This window comes from Pteropus alecto, unplaced genomic scaffold (genome assembly GCF_000325575.1).
Source record: "Pteropus alecto unplaced genomic scaffold, ASM32557v1 scaffold57, whole genome shotgun sequence".
In the NCBI taxonomy this organism is placed as follows: domain Eukaryota; kingdom Metazoa; phylum Chordata; class Mammalia; order Chiroptera; family Pteropodidae; genus Pteropus; species Pteropus alecto.
In genome coordinates, this window is record NW_006442508.1 from 8691697 (window position 1) to 8710968 (window position 19272).

General features: G+C 35.6%; 1 pseudogene; it reads right to left on the reverse strand.

Annotated features, from left to right (window-relative positions):
- Positions 1-18219: 18219 nt before the first annotated feature.
- On the reverse strand, positions 18220-18338 carry LOC112471635 (annotated as a pseudogene).
- Between the last annotated feature and the right edge of the window lie 934 nt (positions 18339-19272).

Genomic DNA, 19272 nt, shown 5'->3' on the forward strand with positions numbered 1-19272 from the left:
GAATGTGTTCAAACTTAAATGACTTTCGACTTAAAATAGATTGCTGTAAGTATAGTTTGGTATATATGAGGCACGTGGAAACCACAAACCAAAAATCTATGAGATATAAAAAAAATAAAGAGAAAGGAACCCAAACTACAGAAAGTCACAACATACAAGAGATGAGAACAAGAGAATAAGATAGAAACAGAGAATTATAAAAACAATTGTAAAATAAGTATAAGTATTTAAATGGCAATACTACATACCTATCAATAATTACTTTAAATCTAAATGGGTTAATTCCCCCATCAAAGAACAAATGAATAAAGAAGATAGAACATATATATAGTGGACTATTACTCAGCCATAGAAAAGAACAAAATCTTACCATTTGCAACAACATGAATAGATCTAGAGGGTATTATGCTAAGTAAAATAAGTAAGACAGAGACAAATACCATATGATTTCACTTATATGTGGAATCTAAAAATCATAATAAACAAACAAAAGGAAAACAAACCTATAGAAACAGAAACAAAGTGATGGTTGCCAGATGGGAGGAGGGCTGGGAGGTTGAGTGAAAATGTGAAGGGATTAAGAAGTACAAGCTGGAAGTTACAAAATAGTCATGAGGATATAAAGTACAGCTTTGGGACTACAGTCAATAATATTGCAATAACTATATATGATATCAGATGGGTGCAAGACATCAAGGGGATAACTTTGTAAGTTATATAAATGTCTAATCACTATGCTGTACACCTGAAATCAATATAACATTGAATGCCAACTCAATTGAAAAATTAAAAAAAAAAATTTAAAGAGTGCTGAAAGGTGGAAAAACTTCCAACCAAAAATTCTATATTCAATGAAAAAATCTTTCAAATATAAAGCAAATTAAGACTTTTTCAGATAAAAAAAAAATCTGAGATTAAAAAAAAAGACTTTTTCAGATAAAAAAAAGTCTGAGATAAAAAAAGAGACTTTTTCAGATAAAAAAAAAGTCTGAAATAAAAAAAAAAGACTGAGAGCGTTCATTACCAACAAACCTGAACTACAAAAAATCTTAAAGGAGTTTCTTCAGTCAGGAGTATGATATGAGACAGAAACTTGGATCTACAAGAAAAAAATAAAAAGAGAGAACTGGAAATGCCAAAAAGGAATGGACCGTGGAACTCAGTACACTTAATACCATTTTGGGAGCATGCCTCTATTCCAATCTTATTACAAAGGCCACCTTATCTTCCCTGAATTGCTCTGAAGGAAATCTAACATTCTAAAGTATAACAAGAATGGTTATTTATATACTATTTTGTGTAAAAAGCAAGTTAGTTAAAAAAGAATGAGGTTGGGACCGAGTTTATTAAAGGTCAAAGAAATTTTAATTTTGTGTGGTCAAGTGTAAAAAAAATAAGTAGTGAAGATAAGAAACATTTAAGGAAGTAAGATGAGCCCTGAAAATCTAAAAGAAAAAAAAAAAAGCCAAGGAAGTACTACATTTTAAAATTTATCATTTTAATAATTTAAGATTTAATTAAAAATAGCACCAGAATAATGTTTTAACCCACAAGCTATCCTTAGAAACAAGAAAAAAATTATAATATTAACCCAGACTGTATTATACAATTCTGTAGAAAGAAAGAAAGAAGGACTTAGATGAAATGACTAATTCTTTTTATTTCTACAACGATTAATTATACAGCATTCATAGGTGCTAATTTCTATTCTAGATATACTTAAAGAATATTAAGTAATTTAATCCTCACATGGTAAAGTCAAGATTTGAAGATAGATGTATTTTCTCTGAAGTCTTTCCTTTTAACATCTGTGCCATGCTGCTCCCAACACAATAGCGAAATAAAACTTACATTTCTCATATGGAGAATTTTCATTATTTTTCATGTGTCTCCAAAACAGTTATAAAGATCATGTAACTGGCTACAAAAAAAAAACTTCAGCAAATTCAAAGGGTAAAGATTTATAGGTTACATGATTCTATCCTAATTCAATACATTTTTAAAAATGATTAATAGATGACAAAAATTCACTACTTGAAAATTAAGAAATACATAGAAAATATTTGGTTCAAGGAAGATATTAAAAGGGAAATTACAAACCTTGAAGGCTCTGAAAAGCAGAAGTATAATGTACTCTAAACTCTGTGAAAATTTAATTAAAAAAAGTTTTAAGGCTAAAATGCCTTTCTTGTGAAAGAATGAAGATGAGAAATAAAGAAACTAAATCCATGTTCTCAGAAATTAGAAAAAGAACAATAAAGAATGATTAATAATGTAAAAGCTTAAATTAATGAAATAGAAAAGCAAATTCTTGAATATACAAATAAATTTAAAGTCTTGCTATATTAACATCTATACATTTGATAAACGAGCTTGATTTTTAAAATGGAGAAAAAACAAAGTTATAAAAGATCAGGAAGTAGAAAGAACATATATTAAAATGACTATAAGAGAATGTAACATGAAACTTTATGGCAACAAATTTGAAAACTGGAAAAAACATTGGAAAAGAAGAGGAAAAACGATCTGGTTTTTTTTTCAGATAATGTGATTGTAAACCTAGAAAACCCAAAGGAATCTAGTAAAAGTCTTTTAGAATTAAGAAGAGAATTTGGTAGAGTAGATGGATCCAAAAAGATGCAAAAAAAAAAAAAAAGAAAAAGAAAGAAAGAAAAATCATTAGTTTTTCTTTACTCCAGCAGCAAGAATAGGAATGAAAAAAGCTCATTTAAAATAGTGGAAAAGAAACCTCTATGAAACACTTGGAAACAAAAAAAAGAAAGTAAACAACAAAGTCATACTTAAATATATAAAAGGAGAAATGAAGAAATGGAAAGACGTACTGTATTCTCGAATAAGACTCAATGTCGAAAAAAATTATAATGCCCAAATTGTGTGTGTATTTTAATAAAACTAACAATAAGATGAGTATTTCTGGTTTGTTTAGTTTGGGCAATTGGATAAAATAAAATTTCTGGAGAAAAACAAATACCAAAGAAAAGACAAGTAATTAAAAAAAAATAAAGATAGGGCAGGGGATTTTCTCACCAGTTATTAGAACTCTCTGTAAAGCCCTTATATTCAAATCAATATTTCATTGGATGCCAATGTTATCCAAGGATAGAGTACAAATATATGCGTCGAAAATATAAAAGGTAAAGCGAAGCTGTTGCAAGAAAGTCTAGGAGATTACATGCACTATATGGTACAGGAAAACTTCCCTGATCAAAACTGAGAAGCCAAAGCTATAGGAGAAAAGATAGACATTTTTAACAAAAAAATTTACAACTTTTAAGATAAAGCTATCATAAAAATACAATAGACAATAGCAGATTTGCAGAAATATACATAATAGAGATAATATTTAATTTTTATAAGATACAGTGATTTACTATAATTTGATGAGACACAAGAACAAACCAATAGAAAAATGGGCAAAAGATATGAAAGGGCAATACACAGAAAAGCAAATCCAAATGACTAAGAAACATGGAAAGATCCTCAAATTTACCAAAACTGAGCGGAATACAAATTAAACTAACAATGAGATATCATTTATTACACACCAGATTGTTTAAAATTTTTAAAATCTGTAATGTTTATTACTGTTAGGTTTGTAGGAAAGGGAACACTTTTGTGCAGCATGGGTGGGATGAGTAATATTACAGCCTCTTGGGGAAGCAGTGTGGCAATACATATTAAAATTTAAAATATATATACTCTTTAGGCCAGCAATCCTTTTCCTGAGAACCTTTCTGATAGAAATAGTGAGAACATAAGGATTTATATAAAAGTGAGTTTTTGTTTGTTTGTTTGTTTGTTTTTGAGGGAGGAAGTTTTTTTGTTTTGTTTTGTTTTTTCTTTTTATTTTATTTTATTTTTTTTTTTTGCAAATTGTCTATAAAAGCTATGATGTGTTTCCAGCAAGGGAATGGCCGAATAAACTATGGCATATCCATATGAGGGAACAATATAGCCATTAAGAAGAATGGATCAGACTTGTGTTGGTTGACAGGAAAAATTTCAGGAGGTATCATTGACTGAGTAAAGCACGAGGCAGAAAAAAAGATGTATAATATGGTTCTATTTTTGAAAAATAATGATCAGAAAGCATTCGTATGTGTACGTGCTCATGCATCTGTATATGATTATATAGCCATGGGTAAAAATAAGATAGATATGTACTGGATTATTAATATGGGTTATCTGGGTAAGTGGGTAGGTTGGGAATTGATATGTATGGAAAAGAGAAAACACCAAGCCAAAAAAAGAAAACAAACAAACAAACAAACAAAAAGACCACCCACGCATGACCACACACATGTACCTATCCTTGAATTGATCACCTACATGTATTTGTGAAAATGGATGACTGTGTGCTGTTCAGACATAAAAACTCACCCAGCCGGTTAGAGGGACTTTGTCTCACGGTAACTTCTTCTTTTCCATGAAAATCTACTATTCCATTTGTTCCCCGGCACCAATACATTCTCCAGGAAAAAATTTCTGATTCTGGGATTCCCATACTTAATTCTAAGACTTCCCCTCCCAGACACAGTGTTTCACCTCAGAAAAAGACACTAGAAGGGCTCCCCCACCCTTCTGGAGTGGATATCCTTTGGGGTTCCTACATTTATCCTTTCTTGTCCATATTTCCTTCCTCAAAATGACTTCCAGGTTAACATTTCTAAGTAAAGCAAATCATGCCATTTGGGACAGATCCTCTAGGTGTGTCAAGAAAGCAATGGTTCTTTCTCTACAACAGAGAAGCCAGAAGGCAAAGGCTCTGCTGCAGGTACCTGGGGAACTGACCAATTGGTCTCTAGGTCACAGGTCTTAGAATTCTAGAGTTGTCTAAATTGGGACCTTCTTCAGGATCAAATATAAAGTAAATATGGGAAGGCAAGAGTACTAACTTGAGGTGCCTTTAGTCAGCCCACGCTGTTTATTACTTGAGTCCATTGCCTCCTTGATGTTTGCAGAATATTTACTTGTTTTACATTCCATGCTCACATCTGTCCACCTCCTTCAGACTCCTTGTGGTGGAGCAATTTCCTTCACTTCAAAGGAAGCTCCAGGTGCAGAGAAGATTCCAGGGGTGTGGCCCCACCTCAGAATCTGGCTCCTTTTCTTTACTAAAACATGTACTCTCTTCGTCTTGTCCCAAGATGACTTTTGGAGCCATTTCTAAATTCATTCATCTGCTTTTGAACTCTGAGAGTGAGAAAGAAATGTAATTTTCCTTTTTCCTCATATCCTTGACCCTAGTTTGGCCATGACACTTCAAATTGATTAACTGCAGAAAGAAACAGGAGAAATAAACATGCCACCAAAGAGAAAATGCCACAATTTAGAGTGGTGAACAGGCTGTGGGAGATGAGTATAATGATGGTCTCTAGTAAATCACAGAGGAATAAAAACTTGTTGTTTTAAGCCATGAACTTTTGGGGTGGTTTGTATACAGCAGTAGTTAACTGATACTGTGTCCAACCCCTGTGCAGTGTGATATGCTTCTCCCCAAAAGACATCGGGACTATTTTTCCATTCCTGTGAGTCTGCTTGGGCTGGCCTTGGGGCAGAGTGAGAGTGCCAGAGTCTAGGCATTGAGAGGCTTTGCAGCTTCCACTTTGCCATCTTGGGACCTTTAGATGGCCATCTTGTAAAGATGCTTGGGCTAGCCTAGTGCTGAATGAGAGGCCTTAGGAAGAGAACTGAGGTCCTCGTCAAGTGCCACACCAACTCTCAGAAATGTGAGTGAGTTCCAACTCCTGTCTTGGAACTTTAGGCTGAAAGCAGCCTCACAAGTGATCCCATGCAAAACCTGCAGAGGAATAGCTTAGCCAACCCCCAGAATTGTGAGAAATAATACATGGTTGTTGGTTTAATCACTGAGTTTTGAAGTGTTTTCTCATATAGCAATAGCTGATTAATACAGAGGCTTGGACATTTTAATTCAATATCTATCATGTCTTTCTTTTTTCTAGTGTTCTGTGTATAATTAGCCTCCTTTTCTATTTTTTCCCCGTAGAAATCTAAGAAAACACATTCCCTACATGGACACAAATAATTCTTAGGTACTCTACACTTAAAAATTCATAGGAGACAGAAGATTGCAAAAGCAGCCACTAGCTCTTATGTCTACTTTTCAGTATCCTGCACCCAGCACAGCACCGTTTAGTCAGTGGGAGGTCAGCATATGTTGACCGAATTAAGTACTTCATGGGACACCTGTTGCCACTTTTATCTCATTTTCTTAGTACTTGCATGTGTGACAAAATTAATGGTGTGGTTGATTTGGCTTACCTGGCCAGCTCTGCAGATGTTTCCTCACTTTTCTACATAGATAGTTTTCAAAAATCCCAGCCTGGGAGAAGAGAGTATCTCTCCAATTGGTGGAGGACTGAGCTCATTAGTCAATAGTCTAGTGGTTGTACTAATATTAGTGGCAGGAGCAGCAGTAGGAGCAGCTAATCTTTATTGACACCTTATCAAAATGCCAATCATTGTGCCATTTACTTTACATAAATTAACTAATTTAATTATTTATCATTTCCATAAGGAAACACATAAGGAGGCACAGTTAATCGATCTGCCCAAGCTAACACACTTAAATGGCAGAGCCTTAGCTCTTAGGCAATACTCTGGCTCCAAGTATGGCTAATTGTGTAGTTACAGTTGGAAGGTTTAAGCTAAGGAATATTAAATATGTCATTTATTGAAGTTATCTAAGAAGAAATCATCTATAACTTTCAATCTCCTAAACTTTTAAATATAATCGTACTTCTCACTAGTCAAGAAACAAGTATTACTGAAAGCATAATATATGTCTGCACTTGTACACAGAAAGTTATAAAAAATATAAATACAAAAAGATAACATCATATAAGAATCTTGACTCTAAAGAGATTTATATTATTTTGAAGAGTCTAGACTTATACAATGAAATGATCACAAAGTAAGACAACATAAAATTTAAAAAAAAAAAAGCAAAGAAATTCTGAGACCTCACCTCTGGCAGTGAAGAATCTGAGGCATGATCCAAATTTCCCTCTTTCCTTGAAGCAAAACCACAGCTTTCATTTTGGGACGTTACAGCACTAAAAGTGGTTCACTAGGCCAGACTAACCTGTGTTAGCAACTAGAATAATCTGCAGAACATAAAATTTACTTTGGGATTTAGGATGATCAAAACTGATTACTTCTCAAGAGGCTTAGAAACCCAAAGCTGTAAACACAGCTGGGGAAACACTTAAATGTGGATCCATAAAAACTCCATTGAATAATCTATCCTTCTGCCTCATGACGTGAATGCTACACCATGTGCATGAGCCTATAGGAAAGCAGTAAATATTTTTATACAACCTTCTTGGAGAAGGGAAAAGAAAAATGTATAGAGATATGCCCACCCACATGTTCTGTATGTGTAATGTAAATATCTTTCTTGTTTAATTGAAGTAAAGGCTAAAAGATTACATTCAACCCAGCCACTAAATTGTAACACAGGGGTGTTATGTAACTAAACCTATAAAAATTGGATTTATCTTCTCAAAATTTGGATTTATCTTCTCAAAATTTAGGGTCTATTTTTGATTGGATGAAAAATAAATGTTCTACTACTCGTTGACCAATAGTCACAATAGAATTTGTACCAGTTTTCTCTATATAATAATTTTGTTTTATCAAGACCTGCTTTTCTCTAGAAAGACAGACATCTGTATATTAACAATGATTATCTCTGTTAATGTGATTAGGAGTGTTGGTTATCTACTCCTCTTTGCTTTTTGGTGATTTTGAAAATTTTCAAAATAATATATATTGTTTTTACAATAAAAAGATATAATGATTTTTTTTTTAAAAAAGCAATCAACCTACTTAACTTCTTTACTGATAGACATCCTATATTGTTTAAATAATTTGTCCTTAACTACTTCGCCTACTAAATGAATCCTGTGTTCAGCTCATTTAAAAACAATTTTCCCTTCTAGGAGAATTCTAATGACCAATTTTCACTGACATCTAGAAATACATGTCAAGGCTAAGAACATTTTGACACAGGACTCGAGCCTTGGAAAAAAGTTACTCTGAAGGAGAAAAGAAATTATGCCTTAAAAATTTCTTTTTCAGATGACTTGCTGTGTCGTTCATTAGCAAGAGATACAAAAAAGTACTTTCTAAAATAATAATGACCCAGAACCTTGCTCTTTGAGATAACAAGGCTCTGTTTTTGCAGGTGGCTTTCTACTCAAAGAACAAAAACTGGAAACATCCATTGAATTGCCCTGTTTACATGTGTTGAGTCATGCTAATGAAAAAGAGCTAATCAAGCCCTGGGTACAGAGCCCTTTATGTAAAGGAAAAGGACCAGCCTCAGATTCGCTAGTCCCCAGGTGCACTGACATGTGTCTCTACAAAGACATGAACATTCTGGAGAGGACCTTGAAGGCAGAGACTACCAATAGGAAGATAAGGCAAGCCACAGTGGGACCTATATACAGAATTTTAAAATTTCTAGTAGCCACATTTTTAAAAAGTAAAAATAAACAGATAAGTTAATTTTAACATTACATTTTGTTTAACTAAATATATTTAAAATAGTTTGATTTTTAAAAATGTATTTAGATCATGTATATTCCTCTTTTTTTTACACTAAGCCTTTGAATTCCAGTGTTATTTTACACTTAGAGCACAGCTCCCTTTGGACATTTTAAGAGCTCAAGAGCTACATGTGGCTAGTGGCTACTTTATGGACAGTGCAGCTATAACATAAAATGTTATTCTCAGCAAATGGGATTATAGAGTCATAAACTTTTCCTTTTACATTGAGATATAATTCACATACCATGAAATTTCACCCCTTTAAGTATACAATTCAGTGGTTTTAGTATATTCACAAGACTGTGCAACCATCACCACTATTTAATTCCAGAACATTTTTATCATCCCCAGAAGAAACCATCACTAGTCACTCCCCATTCCCTTTTTAATTCGGCCTTGGAAACCACTAATCTGCTTTCTGTCTCTATGGACTTGCCTGTTTTGTACATTTTATATTAAAGGAGTCATGCAATATGTGGCCTTTCTCAAACTTCTTTCACATAGCATAATGTTTTCAAGTTTTATCCATTTTGTAGCCTGCATTAGTACTTCATATCTTTTTATGACTGAATGATGTCTCATTGTATGGATATATACCACATTTTGTTTAGCTATTCATTGATCGATGGGCCTTTGGGTTCTTTCCACATTCTGGCTACTGTGAACAATGCTGCTGTGAACATCCACATAAAAGTTTTGTGTGGACATATGTTTTTAATTCTGTTCAGTATATTACACACCTGGGGGTATAATTGCTGGTCAAACTCTATGTTTAGCATTTTGAGAACCTGCCAAACTGTTTTCCAAAGTGGTTGCACCATTTTACATTCCCACCAGTGGTGTATGGAAGTTCCAATTTCTCCAGCATTTGCTATTATCTGTCTTTTTAATAATAGCCATCCCGATCAGTGTGAAGTAGAGATCTTTCAACAAACCCAGGGGTCAGCTGGTGTTTTCTCTGATAAAGAAAATATAAAAACCGTGGTTATAAAAATGCAACAGGAGCTATGATATTTCTACAGATTTACAAGATTAGAGATTAAATTCACATTTACCAATTATGTTTGTAAAGAAACACATTGTGGCTTTGTTAAAAATCTGTTTTGTTCTTTCTGTGCCAATGGCAAGTGAGGCGAGTTCCTTTAGCAATAAAAATGAATACTTATTTGCTGTTCCCAAGTGTTTTATATATATTACCTCACTGAATCCTCACATTGGCCCTAGGGGCTAGGTGCAATAATTATTATTTTCATTTTATGGTTGAGCACTCTGAGGCCTGAAGAAGTTAACTAATTTGCTCAAGGTTCCACAGCATAGAGTCGATGCTTTTAGCCATTAACATACTTTATCACATTTGTCAATACTGCTTGTTAGGAAGTAATCAGTGGTCTCCTCTAGACCAGTGGTTCTCAAAGTGTGGTCTCCAGACCAGCTACATCTGTATCATCAGTGAGCGTGTTAGAAATGCGAACTCTCGGGCTCCACCCTAGACTTACAGAATCTCAGATACTGCGGGTAGAATTCAGCAATCTCTGTCTTAAGTAGCGCCCTGTCCCTTGTAATTCTGATGCATGCTAACATTTAAAAACCACTGATCTAGACCAAACATATCATATGACCAAAGTTTATGGAAAAACTTCTCTGGATTAGATACAGTGATAGGTGTTGGGTGCACTCAATTTGAATATTCAATCCTGAAAAAGATATAACTGTTCTTCCAGTGCTTAGAGTTAAGTGAATTTGATAGGTGAGTAAATTGTCATTAACATACAGTGCAACAGGCTCTCAGGAAAGGGTGAGAAAGCTTCCTGGTGGAAATAACTTTTGAGCTTCCAATAGACTTAGGAAGCCAACATCAGTTTCAGTTATTCGAGTACGTTTCTTACTACCGTTACTTTCAGGAGAGAATCCAAATTCTATGGCACCACCTTCAAAACACTTTATTAACTGGCTCCTGCTATGTGCCCACCTTCATCTTCCCAATAGCTCCCTGCTACTCAACGTGGGAGCCACAGGGCACACTGACATCACCTCAGAGCATGTTAGCAATCCAGAATTTCAGAGCTCATGCCTGAACTGCAGAATCAGAATCATCATTTTAACAAGAACCCTGGGTGATTCATGTGCATATTAAAGTTTAAGAAGCACAGCTCTAGCTACTGTGAAGGACCTAACAATTCTTCAAACTAACATATTCTCTATGTAGCACCTTCTGCCCCAAATGCCTTTCCTTTCCTTGTCTTCTCTGAACCCAAGAGAAGTTGGTCATCCCTTTATGACAGCACGTTGACTGCAGGTTGTTTATTTACCTATTTGTCTTCAGTACTAGACTGGGAGCTTCTTGAGGGCAGGGAGACTGTTTTATTTGTCTCTGTAATTTGCAGGGATTCACAGTTGCCTTGCATATAATTGATGCTTAGTCATTATTCATCTGATGAAATGTGTGGATGAATAAGATGTGGCAAATACCTACTGTAAATACTGTATCTTCAGTGAATTTTGCCTGAGGCCTTTATTACACTTTTCACAGTCACATAATCCTGGTCAGTTGTCTGGTTCATTAGCATCAAGAGAATCAGACAGAAAGTTAGAGCAAAAGGAGACTGGGAAGTGACTAGGTGTTAAAAAGAAAATCTAGTTTCTACTTTTGAAAAGTTTACATTATTATTTCTCATTATATTTTCATTTACCAGATCCTACCTCGAAAGACAGAAGCAGTGGCATGAAATTAAATGGGCACTGGGTTGAGAGCTGGGTTCTAAATACAATGCTCATCAGCAATGAATTGCTTTGGGCCTTCCATTTCACCTCCTTGGGCTCTGTATCCTCATTAATAAGCAGGGGAGGTGGGGTAAGCAATCCCAAAGGTCCCCCTCCCCACCCTACCACAGACTTTTTAAGTACTAAAATTCTAATATTTGTGGTATATAGGCAACTTTTGGAAATTAAGGTTTTATTTGAACAGATCGCTAGAGGATAATAATTAATTTTCAAAATCTCTTTTATAGGCAAGTTACACTAAATTGTTTTCCCTATTTCCCTAGATATATTTTAAAAACATTATTTATTGCACATTTAGTTTTTCATGAGAAGGAAACTTGAATAGAATCTGCTTCAGAAAGATTGTGGGCATGTCGTAAGCCAGGAAGAGTGGATTTTGATTTAAAATATTGGCATTTGCAATAAACCCAACTTTGTTCTGAGTGATTAAGTTATTTAGAAAACCTACTGAAGTTGCAAAGAGTGCATAGATTAGAAAATACTGACAATTTTTAAAACACTAGCCTTGCATTTTAATGCCCCGGTGTCGTGGGAGTGAACAGTAAACTACTGTTGGCGCACACTGGGCCACTCTCACACATGAAGTGTGTCAACCTGACCGGCCCATAGAGACTACAGCTCTCCTTGTTTTCTTCGTCTCTCCCCTACCCAAGGGCTAGCAATGAACCATTATCTCCCATTCTGACATCTGAGGAGAGAATCTGAATGCCAGGAAGGAAGTTTTCCAAATGGGTATGAAAACAAAATCCTCTTATTACAACAGGACACAGTAAAGAGAACAAAGAAGGGAGCTCATGAGAGGGAAAAGGTTTAAAAGTATAAACAAAAAATATTTGAAAAATACCAAGTTCCTAATACAGTGCAGTTACTTGTATTTATTGAGGGCGGGGGAGGGGGGTGCGGAACCCAGCATTGCCGGAGAAACTAGAGTACAGGAGTTGGGCTGAGGCATATGCTGCCAGAAAGATTGCTCACCATTGTCTACGTCACAGGACTCTACAGTCTAACTAATATAACTGGAAATCAATAGCATTATCTTTCACAATTTTATGTCTCTTAGAAGTAAAATATTATTCTTTGAGAAGGGAGTTTTAATGAGTCTTGCCCAGAGTGAATAGAGTTGCACAAGGAAGGTGGAAACAGTTTGTTCTTTTGTTACTCAGAGATTAGAGAAAATGTTGTATGGCGATATTCAGTCATAAAGAGCTTTAATAATTTATCCTTGCTCAGGGCTGGAAGAGATTTCAGAATCGTGTGCTGATATCATCACTTAGGACCCATCATCATGGACTGAGCACGTGGTACCGTGTACATTATATGGCTGGACTATATCTAAGTCAGCCAATTGCTTGTCTAAAATGCGAGCTAACTTCACCTCAGTTACACCAGAGGATGGGAGGAGAAAGAGATTTGACTCAATATGGCACGAGTGTTATGTCAAGAGCAAGTCTTATACAAAACATATGTGCTTCTCACATATTTGTCAAGAGTATTGTGACTAAGTTGTAGGAAGAGGGTTATGATGGAATAAAATATAATTTCAACCAATTCAATTCTCAATTGAAGTCATATGGATTTGTTTATTTTTATTAGAGCTACTGAGAATTTATAAATATCAAGAGATTTATTGTAGACATGATGTAATTCTCACACAAACAACCTGATGAGTTAGATCTATTTTTGTTCCCATTTTATAGAAGAGGAAACTGCATCTTAGAAGAATTAAATTGCTCGCCCAAGGTTGCACAGCTAATGAGTAGCAAAGCCAGAATTTAAACTCAGGTCTCTTTGCACCCGAAAGTCACGTTCTAGGTTTTAAACTTCTTTTAGTTTAAATTACAACCTTGAATTGAAAGATCTGTATATAGGTAGTTACTCCTCAAGGGAATATAGGTTTTTCTCTGATTTCCAAGTTATTTGTGCAACCTACGCTCCCAACGCCACCCTTTCTGCTTGCCTTTGAGAATGGGGCTGTCAGCTTCACCTTTTCTTGAGCTCCTTCAGGCTCTCCTTCTTACTGGCTATCTCTTAACATACACACATGCTTATATTGAACAATTCTTTACTTGACTCTTTTTTACCTTTTAATAATTATCTTATTTCTCTCTTTTCCACTACAAATAGTCTCTTTAGCTGTGACTTCACTGCCAACCCTCCCACTCTGCTGAAGTTGCACTCACAGGGCACTTGTGATCTCTAATCACCAAACCCAAAAGCCTTTCCTGGGTTGTCCTTCAACTTGACCTTTCTGTAGTATTGGCTTTGTGGACCATTTACTTCTTGGAAAGCTGTGTGTGCATATTAGACACACAAAGTTTCATTAAATGATTGGTTAAATGAAATATTCAGGCATTTTCTGAATTAAATACAATGTGTATATGGCTAAACACCAGAAAAAATTTGCATATAAACATCCTTATAAGAAAATGATTCTAGTTAAGGAAATTGCCCAACATTGTAGCAATAACCCTCTTTTGCAGAGTAAGGGACAAATTCAATTGTTTTTTTTTAAAGATTGATATATTTTTAGGTTAATATATATATATTTTAAATATAGGTATAGCATATATAAAAATTAACACAAAATGGATCATAGGCTATAGGTGACTATAGTTAACAGTACTGTATTACATATTTGAAAGTTGGTAAGAGAGTATAATATTTTTAAAGTTCTCATCACAAGAAAAAAACTTTTGTAATTATGTGTGATAATGGATATCATGAAACTTATTCTGGTACTCATCTCACAATACATACATACATCATATTATTATGTTGTACACCTAAAACTAATATAATGTTATATGTTAATTATATATCGATATTAAAAAAGGATCATTGGCCTAAATGTAAGAGCAAGAGCAATAAAACTCAGAAGAAAACATCAGAGTCAATCTTCATGATCTTGAATTAGATAATGGTTTCTTAGATATGACACCAAAAGCAAAAACAACAAAAAAATTGTCTTTATAATAATTAAAATTTTGTGTTTAACAGGACACCATCAAGAAAATGAAAAGAATGTGAGAAAATATTTGCAAATCATATATCAGATAAAGGACTTACATCAGAATATATAAAGAGCTCTTACAACTAACAATAAAAAAATAAACATATCCATTAAAAACTGGGCAAATAATTTGAATAGATATTTACTCAAAGAAGATATATAAATGGTCAATAAGCACTTGAAAAGATGCTCAACATCATTAATTATTAGAGAAATGCAAATAAAAACCATGATATACTACTTCACACAGACTAGGATAACTAAATAAAAAATAAAAAAGACAGATGACACAAATGTTGACCCACAAGGAGATATCACTTCACGCCCATTAGGATGGTTTTTATTAAAAAACAAAAACAAAAAACACAAAAAAAGAAACAGAAAATAACAAGTATTAGCCAGGATGTAGAGAAAGTAAAACCCTTTGCATTGCTGGTGGGAATGTAAAGTGGTGGACCTACTGTTCAAAACAGTACTGCGGTTACTAAAAAAAAAAATAAAAAAAAAAATAAACATTGGATATGGGAATGTAAAGTGGTGGACCTACTGTTCAAAATAGTACTGCAGTTTCTCAAAAAAAATAAAATAAAATAAATTAAACATTGGATTATCACATGATCCAGTGATTCTACTTCTGGGTATATACCCAAAAGAATTGAAAGCGGGAACCCAAACAGATATTTGTACACCCATGTTTATAGCAGCATTATTCACAATAGCCAAAAGATAGAAGTGACCCAAGTGTCCATCAATGGGTGAATAAATAAACGAAATGTGGTATGGCCACGTAATGGAATATTATTCACTGATAAAAAAGAATAAAGTACTCATACAGGCTACCACATGGATGAATCTTAAAAACATGCTAAGTGAAAGACATCTGACAAAACAGGCCTCATATGTTTAAAAGAAATTCCTGGCATAGGCAAATCCATAGAGGTAGAAAATAGATTAGCAGTTTTCAGGGGCTGAGCAGAGTGGAAAATGGCGAGGGACTGTGACTGGGTCTGGGGTTTTGTTTGTGTTGGGGGGAGGGTAATGAAGATGTTTTGAAATTTAATGGTGGTGATGGTTGTACAACCTTATAAATATATTAAAATCACTGAAGTGTTTACTTTGAAGGGGTGAATTTTATGGTGTGTGGATTATAATTCAAGAAAATTGTTTTTTTTTTTAAAGAAAAAATAAGTAGAGATTAGCTACCTGCAAGCTACTATTCATTTTCTCTTTCATTCATTTACCAAATCATTATGGAACATGCTTTGAGTCAGGGACTGTGTTAGGTGTTGGTCACAACAGCATTTTGAAAAGATCACCCAAACTCACCATAGAGGCCAGATTAGAAGGGCACCAGAAGCCATATGGACAGCTGACAAAATTGGGAGCTAGCCAACACAGAGAATCAAATCTCTCTTTAATCAAAAGGCATTTCTTTCCATTATTTTCACCATAAATAGGCAAACCAAAGAAAGGAAACAAACTCTTCTTCAGCTTTTTGTGATCCAAAGAAAGCTCTGAGGTTTTTTAGGGCCTTCGGAAAAGAGCTTTATAATCATAAAAACCAAAGAGCTGAGTATTAATTTTACTTTTGAAATTTAATAAAAAACATGCCGTATGCCTATCATTGCCAAGAGTCTGAAAAGGAAAGTGAATCTAGGAGCACGGCAAGTAGTCTGGAAGACTGAACCTTCATTCTTTGTACTTCTTTGGCAAAAATTTCTATATAAAGATTGACTGAGGATCCGGGGCCAGCAGTGGCCTGTGGGAGCACGATACTCCAGCAGGAACGCTTCGTTTCCTTCAGCCTCATTTGCTCCAGGTCCACTCACTGGTTTTTAATGGGGGTATGGCTTGAGACAGTTCAAACTTTGTACCCAGCCTTTGTGTCATAGGCTAGTGGTGTCTTCAGGGAGAAGGAAAGCTTAGCCAGTGTAATGAGATACCCCTAGATGCTATGAAGGGGACCAGGTTTGGAGTTTTTGATTACCTAGGAGCTTTCCCATCCTCTTAACTCTCATCACGGTCCTGGAAGATACAGACTGGTCCTCAGGGTATATTCATCATGTGAACTGCTCACTCACATTTATAAGAAAAGCCCAATCAAATTTTGTTAAACTAATTCTCACAGAGTTGAACAATCATGTTGGAAGTTTAATTTCCTTCCAAATAACTTGGGTTGACTCTCACATTATTTCCATGAGAATTTTTTTTGATGGCAAGCTCTTAGATTGAAAGTAACCCAACAAAACAGGATTTTCTGCTTTGAATTGATGCCCTTGACTCCAATAAAATGAAATAATTCCAAACTGAATTCTATCATTCTCAAGAAAAGAAAATTGAAACATTTTTAAAAAATCAAATAATTGTTGAAAGAATGCATAGAAGTGAAATAATTTGTTTCTCTTCCTTAAATGTGCCTATGGGTGGGTCAGTCTTGAGTTAGCACATCTCTGAAGATGCATACTGTAATCTGTTCAAATTTAATACTCTGAACCAGAACCTGGTGAGTCTCCACTGCCATTGCTACTCCTCTGAAAGATCTGGAAGTGCTTCAAGAGGGAGCCCTCCATGCTCCTCATTAGCCAGCCTGCCTCCCGCACTTCCCACTGGAGGATTCCAGGATGGCATTCAATGGGAGTGCTCAGCTTAGGGTTAAGTGGATCCAGGGTTTACATTAATTGGACTTCACAAGTCTCAAAGGAAAACTGCATTTAGGAAGCAACCAAAAGAAAAGAGTATGGGTATCAGTTTACAACACGCAACTTGAAGACATTTTTCTTTAGCGTCTCTTCAAGTTTTCAAGTGGGAGTGAAAATTAAATTCACTATAAACAGAGTCAGCTCCAGGATTTCTGTTAGGCCAAGGTTGGAGGCAGCCACACAGTTGGAATGATGGGAGAAAGTAGCAGACTTTTCTTGAAGCCCCCTCTTTCCTGTCTCCAGCCATCCCTCAGCTCATCCACAAAAAGAAACAGGACTAGAAGCTGCCCCCAGCAGAAGCCAGAATAATGGCTGAAGGTCCTCACCACCAAGAAGCAGACTAAGTTCATGCTGACATTAGTGAAGGGGCAGAGTATCAGCGCGAAGAACTCACTCTGGTGCCTTCTGCTCTTGTGTTGGCCCATCCTTTAAAAAAACATCCAAGGCAGTGCCAAAGCATAACTTCATTCCAAGCCCTGGAAAGAACATGTGTTGTAAAAGACACAGACTGCCTTCCAAATGTCTCGGCTGCACACAGGCCGCTGTCCTGCCCAACTCAGCTCTGAACCAAAGGCAAAGCTGTTTGACCCATGGACGTAGCAACAGAGCTGAAGCAGAGGTAAAGGGACAAGCTCAGACCTGGGAGATGGGAAAAAGATACCACTCTCTATGTTTGCTCAATCTTCGAGGTAATCATGATGGTGAGGGTTAGTTTGTGCCTCTGTCTAGCAGATCTCAGCTGGACACACAGAGGCTGACACTCCTGACTTAGAAAGAGTCCGTTGTTTTAATATGACAGGCACACATTAGTTTGATTTTTTAAATGAATGATACAATTTTGAAAAAAATTTTTAAAAATCCTCTCTATCTACAATGAAGACCACAAATATGTCTATTTCTCATTACTCCAAAATACTGTTCCAGTGAAAAGCCAAAATCTACACAATGTACTTATGTTATTTTTTCTATTGTTTCATTGGTCCAGAAAAAAAATCCAACAACAACCTTAAATTATCTTTGGAAATATGAGTATTTTCCCATGAAAATAATTTCTTAGTTTAAAAAAAAGAGAAGGGTAACAACATTATATGTGTTTTCTCTCTCTTTCTCTTCTCTCTCTCTTTTTTCTTTTTGCGCCTACAGCATCTGGTCTTCCTTGGTGGTCTCCCATCCAAGTACTAACCAGGCCCAACCCTGCTTAGCTTTCGAGATCGTATGGAATCAGGCTTGTTCAGGGTGGCATGGCCGTAGTGTATGCATTTTCTCTTGATTTGAGTTATACGGTATTTTAGAAGCTCTTGCTTAAAGTGGAGATTTTTAAATTAATAGCAAGGCATCTTTGTCGCTCAGAACTGGACGCTTACACAGTTGATCCTCATTATTTGTGAATTCTACAGTTGTGAATTCACCTACCTGCTTAAATTTATTTGCAACCTTGAAATCAATGTTCATGGCACTTTCACAGTTATTCATGGATGCTCAGATATATCTGCCTTCTTGTTTCATTTCTCACCCTGTCAATAAGCGTCCTTTTCATAGTCTAATAAAAAGTGCCAAATTTTTTGCATTTTTGTGCATTCTGTTCGTGATTAAAACAGCCCCCAGGCATTGTGGCGAATGTGTTCTGAAAGTACAAAAAGTCGATGACGTGTCCTACAGAAAGCATAGGTGTGTTAAATGAGCTTCGTTCAGGCACAGGTTACTGTGCTGTCGTCTGGGAGTTCAATGTAAATGAATCAATAATATGCATTAAATAAGGTGTCTTAAAAAATATACGTGAAACGAGGTTATATATTGATTGGTTGCTGAAAATGTGTCCAGAACATGCAGGAAGCTAACCCTGTTTCTCCTAGGAGCAATAGTTCAGTATTTGCTAATTCAATGTTTTTAGTGACGTTATAGAATGTACCTACAGGGAATACTGGGAATCAATTATATTGGCTTTTAGAATTTGGAAGGATGAATCAGGATAGGGCATGAGAACCATCCACCAGGCTGGGTCAGGGCCTACCTGGCTGCTGAGGCCAGGTCTGGGAAGCCAGTCCAGGTGAGTCAACAGGGGGAACTAGTAAGAACTCTGCAGTAAGGCCCATTGGGCTAGAAATACAGATGGGGTCAATATGTGGAAGTGTGTGGTATGGGTGTGTGTGTGAGAGAGAGCGAGAGAGCGAGAGAGCGAGAGAGCGA